This window comes from Mesoplodon densirostris, chromosome 12 (genome assembly GCF_025265405.1).
Source record: "Mesoplodon densirostris isolate mMesDen1 chromosome 12, mMesDen1 primary haplotype, whole genome shotgun sequence".
Classification (NCBI taxonomy): Eukaryota; Metazoa; Chordata; class Mammalia; order Artiodactyla; family Ziphiidae; genus Mesoplodon; species Mesoplodon densirostris.
Window position 1 is genome coordinate 73,649,922 of NC_082672.1, and position 12,845 is coordinate 73,662,766.

At 37.5% G+C, this 12,845-nt stretch overlaps 1 protein-coding gene across 1 annotated transcript in view; it reads right to left on the reverse strand.

The window, feature by feature from the left end:
- Window positions 1-12,845, reverse strand: part of EYS (eyes shut homolog) — a 1,591,612-nt gene that overhangs the window by 160,883 nt on the left and 1,417,884 nt on the right. The window lies entirely within an intron of this gene.

Below are 12,845 nucleotides of genomic sequence, written 5' to 3' on the forward strand. Positions count from 1 at the left end.
AGCTATTTGGTAGTTACATCATTTTTAGAGACATGTTGCCATCTGGGCTCAACATTAGAGACAATTCCCTAGTAATGGCTTCTGCTCAGAAATTTGGGGTTTCCCTACTTAAATCATATAAATTCTTCTGAAAAATGATTTATTATTTTGAAATTATTTTTTATCAGATATAATAGTCTTTTAAAAATGTGCCTCTAAACAATTGTTTCTCACATTCTTGATAGTTTTTATAAAAGTGTGAATGAATCAACCCAGGAATTTATACCACACACTACTTCCAGTAAGTGAAGACTACTAATTAATGTAATTATTTAATTTTAGGTGATCTCAAATATCACTTGAATGATGAATCAAATTATTGTGAATTGACATAACTATCTTTTCAAGTATTAAGTTCCAGAAAAAAATGTAAGATCAAATAAATAGCATTCTAAGTATACATTGATGGAATAATTTTGCTAATAATAAAATAGGTTAGTCAGATTAGGAAGCAATGAGTTTTTAATACATGATTCTGAAGAATAAGTTCAATTCTTACATAAATGAAGTGAAAAAACGTGGAGTCACTTCCAGGTTGCTCTGTACTAGTAATAGTTACTTTGTAAAACGTTAATGAATGTCAAGTAAAATCAGTTATGACCTGCCTAAGGGTTAAGCTGAAAACAGCTAAAATTAAAAAAAAAGAAAATACAAATGATTACATTTATTGACTGACATTGACAGAGAATAGACAATTCTGGAATGATTAATTGATAATTAAATCTCAAACAGGCATCTTTTTTTTTTTTTTTTTTTTTTTTTTTTGCTGTACGCGGGCCTCTCACTGCTGTGGCCTCTCCCGTTGTGGAGCACAGGCTCCGGACACACAGGCTCCGCGGCCATGGCTCGCGGGCCCAGCCGCTCCGCGGCATGTGGGATCTTCCGGGATCAGGGCACGAACCCATGTCCCCTGCATCGGCAGGCGGACTCTCAACCACTGCGCCACCAGGGAAGCCCTCAAACAGGCATCTTTAAGCTCTAAACATGAAGATAATTTAAGGTCCCTACAAGACTCTTTCTGTCCAGTAATATATTTCCTTTCCCCCTCCTTCTAGGAATCAGCAAAATCAGTGGCTAGTTTCATTTCTAAGTATCTTCATCATATGTGTTGAGTTAGTGAAGAAGATATCCACACCTGGCACAGGGGTAGGGGGGCAGCACCCTGAATGTCACTCTCCTCTCCAACATCCCCCATCAGTATTTTACAATGTGGTCCTGCCTCTTTTGCCCTTCCTCTCACCACTTCAAAATCACATGCTTCAGCTGGTCAGCAACATGCAGTTCCCCTCCTCCACTCCCGCCCAAATACCCAGCACTTTTGACTATACCCAGAGTACCCGCTCCCTTCTTCAAATGGTAGCTAATTCCTATTCATGCTTGAGGACCCATTCATTTTCTCTCTTCTGGGAAGCATACCTGACCTCTCCAGATGAGATTCCTTCATCATAGTATTGACTACAGTGCAGTCACATTGTGGGTTTACTCATTACACCCCCTTGCTCAGCTGTAAGGCTCTTTGTGATGCAGAGCCTAACTCATATGCTCTATACCCAGTACTTAGAGTGTCTGCTCCAGAGCAAGTACTCAACAAATGCCTGCTGAATAAATACTCGAATTTATAAGGGGTGAAGACTATTTGGTGACAGAAGTCTAGACACGTAGACTTCTTGTTATCTTTGGTTGAAATGTACATTTTATAGCCTGGAGTCATGAGAATGACTCAATATGTTTATCTATTTTTGGTTGATTTTAGCCTTTCTTTCTCCTTATTGCAATAGTCAGATATAGCTATGTAGCTCTATACCCTTCTATGAAATCATACTTGTTTAGATTTTTATCACCTGCTACTTCCTCCTAGAATGGCTATTTTAAAAAGTCATAATGGTTTTATGACACTGAACAGTCTTCAGAGGTCATCCATGTTTCTTTGTTCTTTTTATTTATTTTTTCTTAGCACAGAATAACAGCATTAATCAATGTATCAGTCTCCTCTTGATGTAAACATTTACCATACTAAAATATACACAGTTTTTGGTGGTGTCCTGTTGTAAAATGCCCTTGCTTGGTAATTAGCTTTATTATCTGTCCAAAAATTGTATAATGGGAGGTGTGTCATGAGAAATCAAATTACACTTAATCTGTCTTAATAGCAAATAAGAAAATTCCACTTTTGTATAACATACAACTTCCTCATATGTTCAGGTCTCAGACAGACTTAAAGATTGAGGCTGTGTACATGTGCAGCAGTGATCAGAGAGGTCCCAAGTCACCCACCTGTCCCTGGCTGATACAACATGCACATAGGTGCAGAAGTTATGTGAGAGAACGTGGTAGAAATTTAAAAGCAGGGGAAGAGTTGAAAATATCTAAAGGTTTAATATTTTCTCCAGCTCACACACAGATCTATCAGCAGAAAATGGAAACCTTAGTAACTTGAGGTGTTGGAGAACAACCTTTGTACAATCTTTTACTGGATGCTAAGCTATGCAAATGTAATCTCTAGGAAGGCAAGCTTAAAAATAAAAAGAAGGAAAATAATAATTGAACAGAGATATCAGTGGCTGTACATTTTCATATATTTAGTCTAGGCAGGTTTACTAAACAAACATAAAAAAAAATGACCCTCAGGGAGAAAATAGTCAGAATCCAGGGTTGCTACAATGTATTATCCAAAAAGGCCAATATTTAAAAAAAAATGAGACATGCAAAGAAATAAGGAAGTACGACACATCTTTAGGGAAAAAAATTAGTGAATAGAAGCTATCTCAGAATGTCTTCAGATGCTGGATTTAGCATAGAAAGAGCTAAAAACAGCTTTTATAATTATGTTCAAAGAACTAAAGGAAACTGTATCAAAGAATTAAGGGAAAGTATGATAATCATTCAGTGTATAGAAAATCCAATAAAGAGATAGAAGCTATTTTAAAAATAGAGAGCCAAATGGAAGTTCTGTAATTGAAAAGTACAATGACTGAAATGAAAAATTTACTAGAAGAGTTCAACAGAAAACTTGAGAGGCTGGAAGGAAGAATCAATGAGCTTGAAGATAGATTAATAGAAATTATCCAAACAGAAAAATAGAGAAAAAAACAACACAGTCTCAGAGACATGTAGAGCAATATAAATCATACAGACATATGTGTACAAAATGAGTCCAACTAGGGGAACAAACAAAGGGGCAAAAAATATTTGAAAAATTGGCAAAAAACTTCCCAAACTTTATGAAAAATATCAATTTAAAAATCCAAGAAGCTCAGTGGATCTCAAGTAGAATAAACAGAAAATTACCATACTTAGAAACATAATAGTCAAACTTTTGAAGGTCAAAGCCAAAGAGAAAACAACTCATCAGATACAGCCGAACAAGAGTATGATATTTAGCTGACTTCTTATCAGGTACAATGGAGGCCAGAAGACACTGGAATAAGATATTCACATTGCTGAAAAAGCAGCCAACCAAGGATTCTACCCAAAGAAATTTAATTGGTACACTGAGAAATATTTATTTCCCATAGAAGATGTCAGTAAAGGAGAAATAGAGGAATAGTTCATCTACTGAAAGAGGGGGTGAGAATACATGGGTAAAGAGTGTGTTGCTTGGAGAGGTTTAGTGGTACAAATATGTGTGAGTTCTCTTCTAATTGCTTCTGTCAGGGTAATCTGCTAAGCATTAAGCAGGGGAAGAGCTGCTAGATATTTCAGGAGGAAAGAGGAAAGTGAAATGTCACCTAGGAAAATAAAAGAATGAATAGAGTTGGGGAATGTGGTAGGATTTTGGAGTTGCACTAAGGAATTGGAAGTTAGTGATCATGTTTTTAAAGTTTAACCAGTCATAATGGTCCTATGTTTTGCCTGATCTCAATTATACCCCTCTTTCTTTTTTCTTTTGCAGTTTTTTCTTTTTCTTTTCTTAAATTGGAATATAATTGCTTTACAATGTTGTGTTAATTTCTGCTGTAGAACCAAGTGAATCAGCTATATGTATACATATATCCCCTCCCTCTTGAGCTTCCCTCTCATCCTCCCTATACTACCCCTCTAGGTCGTCACAGAGCACTGAGCTGAACACCCTGTGCTATACAGCAGCTTCCCACTAGCTGTCCATTTTCACATGGTAGTGTATATATGTCAATGCTACTCTCTCAATTTGTCTCAACCTCCCTTTCCCACCGGGTCCACAAGTCTGTTCTCTATATCTGTATACCACCTTTCTAATCTGGGTCAGCATCCAAGTTACCCACTGAAGTTTCAGAGAAAAAACTATTTTCCCTTGATTTTAGTGAGAATGTTTGAAAATAATATGTTCTCTTCTAAATTCCTGGGGTTCATTTGAAGTCTGCTTTCATTTTTAAAAAGCTGTATTTGCTGCCTACAGGTGAAAAATAAATGCTGTGTTCACCAGTGTTATCACTATACTGCCAACATTTAATTTGTTATAAAGTGTTAGAGAATATTCTGAGTAAGAGAGATTCTATATAAACAAAGTTATATCTAATTTTTCCTGTTATGAAGAAGAATTACTTTACATAGCTATAAAATACCATGCAGCTTTTAGTAATTTATTTGGCATTTTGTTGACTATTTTTAGTCTACTGTACTGAGGTGCCATACACAAATCACTGCACCCACTATGCAAATGATGCCTGCAAAATAAGTCTGCTGCTTTTATATTAAGGTAGCCTATCAGCACTCTGTTTGATTTTCTTACACTTTGCTGCTTACCTCTGCCCATAACTATGTCCATTCTCAGAGAGGTTAATATAATCTTCCTGTTTATTGAAACCAGATAGTCTCTAAATACATATCTTTTGGATAAAAATGGTGGCTTTATTTAGTCTTCTGTTGTAAAATTTTATCTTACTGAATTCTTTTGAAAAGCTTTTAGGTCTAATGTTATACTTAAACATTATTTAATTTCATTACATTTCACTTACACATAATTTCAAAAATATTCTGACTTGCTTGGGTAACAGAGGTGTGATAATAAAATCAACCCTTGTCTCTCTGGCTCATGTACTCTCAACAGGGCAACATTATTCCTAATGGGTGAAAATTGTTTCTCAGGGGTGGCAAAAATCTTATTCATCTATGTATAAAGCATAGATATACATACATTACATAAAAGATATACAGTATATCCACGGTATTAAAATTTCATGGATGGGGTCATTAGGAAAAAGATGTCTGAAAAAGCACTTGGGGGCAATAATGAAAATGTGACTTGAGAAACACTGTTCACGTGGACTGGGGCTCGGTGAGCTCTTCCTCATTACCTGTCCTTTCAGGACTGACTCATAAATTAACAGAATGTATGTCCCCAAATGTAACAAATTTATTCACAATTTCCCTCTTTCTGTCTAGACATATACCTCTCCCTTGTCTTAAGACTTTAGACTTACTTGGGCCATGGACAAATAAAAGTGTAGAATCAGGGTTGGGAGGATTGTTTCTCATCCCTGTGATCCAAACCACTCTGGATCTAGAGGGTCAAGGATTCCTAAAGCTTTGAGGTATCCAATTTCTGTCTGCTTTTCATCTTTCTCACCCTCAAGATCTATTAAGTCAGCCTCTGATTTTAGTAATATGGGTTCTAAGAAACCATAGGTACTGGTCTTTCTCTGTATTCATGTTTATCAAGCCCCAAATATCTCTAAGAATCTCTTCCTAAAGTAACTTGGATATATTAGTGCTAAAAACGTTCATTTTTTAAACTACTATTTTCAACCTAAATGGGAGGTACCATCAGTGCTGACCTCACTGCTCAACTAAGGGCAGAAAAGGGAGCAGGAAAAGATATTTCTTGGAATGAAAGAAAATTTCTATTTTATATAATTTGTTAGAAAATAAGAGACAGCTCCAGAGGACTAAGGGGATCATTGAAGACCATTTTTTGGAAAGAGGAAGAGATTATAAGATGTGAACACCTTATTATTGACTGTGCTTATAGTGGGAAATGTGAGGTGGGACATGGGGGGAATGAGGCTGAAAGGCTTCGTGTGGTCAGGTTGTGAAGAGGCTGCATAGAGGGAAATGAGAAATACGGGCTTTGTCTGTGGGTCAGTGATTCTTCAGATGCCCTCTTTGTAGCCTTCTGGTTTCCATGGAAGACCTTTAGATAGCAGCACCATGGGAGCAAGCAGAATAGCCAAGTGGATGAGATTCTCTAGCTCATTTTATCAGAGACATTCAGCTTGTGTCTGTTTTTTTTCTATCATCTATCTATCTATCTATCTATCAATCGATTGATCTATCATCTATCATTTACCTATCTTTAATCAACTGGCTTCTATGTAACACTATTCTTTTTTTAAAAAAACAAAGGATAGTTTATTACTCCCAGAAGTAGCATGATCCAGAGGAGAAATATTTTTTTAACAACTTTATTGGAGTATAATTGTTTACAATGGTGTGTTAGTTTCTGCTTTATAAAAAAGTGAATCAGTTATATATATACACATATCCCCATATCTCTTCCCTCTTACATCTCCCTCTCTCCCACCCTCCTTATCCCACCCTTCTAGGTGGTCACAAAGCACTGAGCTGATCTCCCTGTGCTATGCGGCTACTTCCCACTAGCTATCTATTTTACATTTGGTAGTGTACATATGTCCACGCCACTCTCTCACTTTGTACCAGCTGACCCTTCCCACTCCCCATGTCCTCAAATCCATTCTCTATGTCTGTGTCTTTATTCCTTGCCTGCCCCTAGGTTCTTCAGAACCATGAAAGACTATCTTTGAAGAGGAAATCTATTGACACATGTACCCCAGTGAACCATCTGGCTAATGTATCAGGAGGAGATTGGATACAATAACACCCTAGTTCCGGTGTGTGTTGGAGTTGGCTCAGTCCGTCTTGTTAGTTGAAATTCAAAAATTCTGGTTGAATTTCAGGAATTTGGGGAGCTGGTTGATATCAGATTTATAACTTGAAATTGATGTGAATCTTCAATTCATGAAACTTCAATTCATGGTTGGGGTATTAAACCAGTGAAATCAGCAAATGCTACAAATCAGATTCTCTGACCCCCTCCCCAATCCCTGCAGATAGCTTGCTTTTAAATGTTGACCAGCGCATCACTGCCAGTTCTCAAACTTTAGGAAACATTAGAATTTATCTGGGAAGATGTAGAAAATTCTCATGCCTGGGCACCACTTCCAGGAATTTCAATTAAAATGGTAGAAGATGTCATCTGTGTATCAAGACTATTAAAATATCCTCAGAGGGAGGACCTTCAAGACGGCAGAGGAGTAACCTGTAGAGATCAACTTCCTCCCCACAAATACATCAAGAATACGTCTACATGTGGAACAACTCCTATAGAACAACTACTGAATGCTGGAGGAAGACCTCAGACTTCCCAAAAGGCAAGAAACTCCCCACGTACCTGGGTAGGGCAAAAGAAAAAAGAAAAAAACAGAGACAAAATAATAGGGATGGGACCTGCACCAGTGGGAGGGAGCTGTGAAGGAGGAAATGTTTCCACACACTAGGAAGCCCCTTCGTAGGCAGAGACGGGAGTGGGTGGGTGGGGGAGCTTTGGAGCCACAGAGGGAAGCACTGCAAAAGGGGTGCAGAGGGCAAAATGGAGAGATTCCCTCACAGATGATCAGTGCTGATCAGCCCTCACCAGCCTGAGACGCTTGTCTGCTCACACACTAGGGCGGGTGGGGGCGGGGAGTTGAGGCTCAGGCTTCAGAGGTCAGATCCCAGGGAGAGGACTGGGGTTGGCTGTGTAAACACAGCCTGAAGGAGGCTAGTGTGCCACAGCTAGCTGGGAGGGAGTCCAGGAAAAATGTTTGGAGCTGCCAAAGAGGCAAGAGACCATTGTTCTGGGGTGCGTGAGGAGAGTGGATTCAGAGTACCACCTAAACAACCTCCAGAGTTGGGCATGAGCTGTGGCTATCAACACGGACCCAAGAGATGGGTATGAAAAGCTAACACTGCTGCTGCAGCCACCAAGAAGCCTGTGTGCAAGAACAGGTCACTATCCATACTTCCCCTCCTGGGAAACGGCCACTGCCAGGTTCCTGTGATCCAGGGACCACTTCTCCGGGAGAACACACAGTGCACCTCAGGCTGTGGCAAAGTCATGCCAGCCTCTGCCACTGCAGGCTCATGCTGCATTCAGTACCCCTCCTTCCCCGTGGCCTGAGTGAATCAGAGCCCCATAATCAGTTGCTACTTTAACCCCATCTTGTCTGGGCAAAGAACAGATGCCCTCAGGTGACTTACATGTAGAAGTGGGGCCTAATCCAGAGTTGAACCCCAGGAGCTGCGTAAACAAAGAGAAAGGGAAATCTCTCCCAGCAGCTTCAGGAGCAGTGGATTAAATCTCCACAATCAAGTTGATGTACCCTGCATCTGTGGAATACCTGAATAGACAATGACTCACCCCAAAATTGAGGCAGTGGACTTTGGGAGCAAGTGTAGACTTGGGGTTTGCTTTCTGTGTCTAATTTGCTTCTAGTTTTATGTTTATCTTAGTTCAGTATTTAGAGCTTATTTTCATTGGTAGATTTGTTTATTGATTTGGTTGTTCTCTTTGTGTGTATATATATATATTTCCTTTTTCTCTTTTTGTGAGTGTGTATATGTATGCTTCTTTGCGTGATTTTATTGGTATAGGTTTGCTTTTACCATTTGTCCTAGGGTTCTGTCTGTCCATTTTTTTTTTTAGTATAGTTATTAGCGCTTGATATAATTGGTGGATTTTTTTATTGGTTTAGTTGCTCTCATCTCTTTTTCTTTTTTTAATTACTTTTTAATTTTTTATATTAATAAGATTATTTTATTTTTTCTTTCTGTCTTTTATTTTTTCTTTTCTCCCTTTTCTTCTGAGCCATGTTGCTCCAGCCTGGTGACAGGCCTGAGCCTCTGATGTGGGAGAACAGAGTTCAGGATATTGGTCCACCAGACCTCCCAGCCCCTTGTAATATCAGTTGGTGAGAGCTCTCCCAGAGATCTCCATCTCAATGCTAAGACCCAGCTCCACTCAAGGACCAGCAAGTTCCAGTGCTGGACATCCCATTCCAAACAACTAGCAAGACAGGAATACAACTCCACCCATTAACAGAGAGGCTACTTAAAATCATAATAAGTTCACAGATACCACAAAACACAACAGCAGTTGTGGTCCTGCCCACTAAAGAGACAAGACCCAGCCTCATCCACTAGAACATAGGCACCAGTCCCTTCAAACAGGAAGCCTACACACCACACTGAACCAATCTTACCCACTGGGGGCCAACACCAAAAACAACAGGAACTATGAACCTGCAGCCGGTGAAAAGGAGACCCCAAATACAGTAAGTTAAACAAAATTAGAAGACAGAGAAATATACAGCAGGTAAAGAAGTAAGATAAAAACTCACCAGAACGAAAAGAAGAGGAAATAGGCAGTCTACCTGAAAAAGAATTCAGAGTAATGATAGTAAAGATGATCCAAATTTTTGGATATAGAATGGAGAAAATACAAGAAACGCTTAACAAGGACCTAGAAGAACTAAAGAGCAAACAAACAATGAGGAACAACACAATAAATTAAATTAAAAATTCTCTAGAAGGAATCAATAGCAGAATAACTGAGGCAGAAGAACTGATAAGTGACCAGGAAGATAAAATAGTGGAAATAACTACTGCAGAGCAGAATAAAGAAAAAAGATTGAAAAGAATTGAGGACAGCCACAGAGACCTGTGGAACAACATTAAAGACACAAACATTCACATTATAGGGGTCACAGAAGAAAAAAAGAGAGAAAGGACAGAGAAAATATTTGAAAAGATTATAGTTGAAAACTTCCCTAATATGGGAAAGGAAATAGTCAATAAAGTCCAGGAAGCACAGAGAGTCCCATACAGGATAAATCCAAGGAGAAACACGCCAAGACACATATTAATCAAAGTATCAAAAATTAAATACAAAGAAAAAATATTAAAAGCAGCAAGGGAAAAGGAACAAATAACATACAAGGGAATCCACATACAGGTTACAACTGATCTTTCAGGAGAAACTCTGCAACCAGAAGGGAGTGGCAGAACATATTTAAAGTGATGAAGGAGAAAAACCTACAACCAAGATTACTTCAACCAGCAAGGATCTCAATCAGATTTGAGAGAGAAATTAAAACCTTTACAGACAAGCAAAAGTTAAGAGAATTCAACACTGCCACACCAGCTTTACAACAAATGCTAAAGGAACTTCTCTAGGCAGGAAACACAAGAGAAGGAAAAGACCTACAGTAACAAACCCAAAACAATTAAGAAAATGGGAATAGGAACATACATACTGATAATTACCTTAAATGTAAATGGATTAAGTGTTCCAACCAAAAGATGTAGACTGGCTGAATGGATACAAAAACAAGACCCGTATATATGCTGTCTACAAGACACCCACTTCAGACCTAGGGACACATAACAGACTGAAAGTGAGGGGATGGAAAAAGGTATTCCATGCAAATGGAAATCAAAAGAAAGCTGGATTAGCAATTCTCATATCAGACAAAATAGACTTTAAAATAAAGACTATTACAAGAGACAAAGAAGGACACTACATAATGATCAAAGGATCAATTCAAGAAAAAGATATAACAATTGTAAATATTTATTAACCCAACATAAGAGCACCTCAATACATAAGGCAAATGTTAACAACTATAGAAGGGGAAATCGACAGTAACACAATAATAGTAGGGGACTTTAACTTCCCACTTTCACTAATGGACAGATCATCCAAAATGGAAATAAGTAAGGAAACATAAGCTCTAATAACACATTAAACAAGATATTATTAATTTCTATTTATAGGACATTCCATCCAAAAACAACAGAATACATTTTCTTCTCAATTGCTCATGGAACCTCCTCCAGGATAAATTATATCTTGGGTCACATATCAAACATTAGTGAATTTAAGAAAATTGAAATCATATCAGGTATCCTTTCCAACAAAAATGCTATGAGATTACATATCAATTACAGGACAGAAACTGTAAAAAATACAAACACAGGGAGGCTAAACAATACACTACTAAATAACTAAGAGATCACTGAAGAAATCAAAGAGGAAATAAAAAAAGATACCTAGGAGCATATGACAATGAAAATACGATGACCCAAAACCTATGGGATGCAGCAAAAACACTTCTAAGATGGAAGTTTAGAGCAATACAAATCCTACCTTAAGAAACAAGAAAAATCTCAAATAAACAACCTAAACTTACTCCAAAAGCAATTAGAGAAAGAAGAACAACAACAAAAGAAACCCAAAGTTAGCAGAAGGAAAGAAATCATAAAGAACGGACCAGAAATAAATGAAAAAGAAATGAAGGAAGGAATAGCAAAGATCAATAAAACTAAAAGCTGCTTCTTTGAGAAGATAAACAAAATTGATAAACCATTAGCCAGACTCATCAAGAAAAAAGAGAGAAGACTCAAATCAATAGAATTAGAAATGAAAAAGGAGAAGTAACAGCTGACACTGCAGAAATACAAAGGATCATGAGAGATTACTACAAGTAACTATATGCCAAAAATTGGACAACCTGGAAGAAATGGACAAATTCATAGAAAAGGACAACCTTCCAAGACTGAACCAGGAAGAAATATAAAATATACACAGAACAATTACGAGCACTGAAATTGAAACTATGATTAAATTCTTCCAACAAACAAAAGCCTAGGACCAGATAGATTCACAGGCGAATTCTATCAAACATTTAGAGAAGAGCTAACACCCATCCTTCTCAAACTCTTCCAAAATATAGCAGAGGGAGGAAAACTCCGAAATTCATTCTACAAGGCCACCATCACCCTGATACCAACACCCAACAAAAATGTCACAATAAAAGAAAACTACAGACCAATATCACTGATGAACATAGATGCAAAAATCCTCAAAAAAAGACTAGTAAACAGAATCCAAGAGCACATTAAAAAGATCATACATCATGATCAAGTGGTGCTTATCACAGGAATGCAAATATTCTTCAATATACACAAATCAATCAATGTGATACACCATAGTAACAATTGGAAGGATAAAAACCATATGATCATCTCAATAGATGAAGAAAAAGCTTTTGACAAAATTCAACACCCATTTATGATAAAAACCCTCCAGAAAATAGGTATAGAGGGAACTTACCTCAACATATTAATGGCCATATATGACAGTCTCACAACCAGCACCATACTAAATGGTGAAAACTGAAACCATTTCCACTAAGATCAGGGGCAAGGCAAGGTTGCTCACTCTCACTACTATTATTACATAGATTTGGAAGTTTTAGCCACAGCAATCAGAGAAGAAAAAGAAAAAAAAAATGAATCCAATTCGGAAAAAGGTAAGTAAAGCTGACACTGTTTGCAGATGACATGATACTATACATAGAGAATCTTAAAGACTCTACCAGAAAACTACTAGAGCTAATCAATGAATTTGGTAAAGTAGCAGAATTCAAAATTAATGCACAGAAATCTCTTGGATTCCTATACACTAATGATGAAAAAGCTGAAAGAGAAATTAAGGAAACACTCCCATTTACCATTGTGACAAAAAGAATACAATACTTAGGAATAAACTTTCCTAAGGAGACAAAAGACCTGTATGTAGAAAACTATAAGACAATGATGAAAGAAATGAAAGATGATACAAAAAGATGGAGAGATATACTATGTTTTTGGATTGGAAGAATCAGCATTGTGAAAATGACTATACTATCCAAAGCAATGTACAGATTCAGTGCAATCCCTTTCAAACTACCAATGGCATTTTTCACAGAACTAGAACAAAAAAATTCACA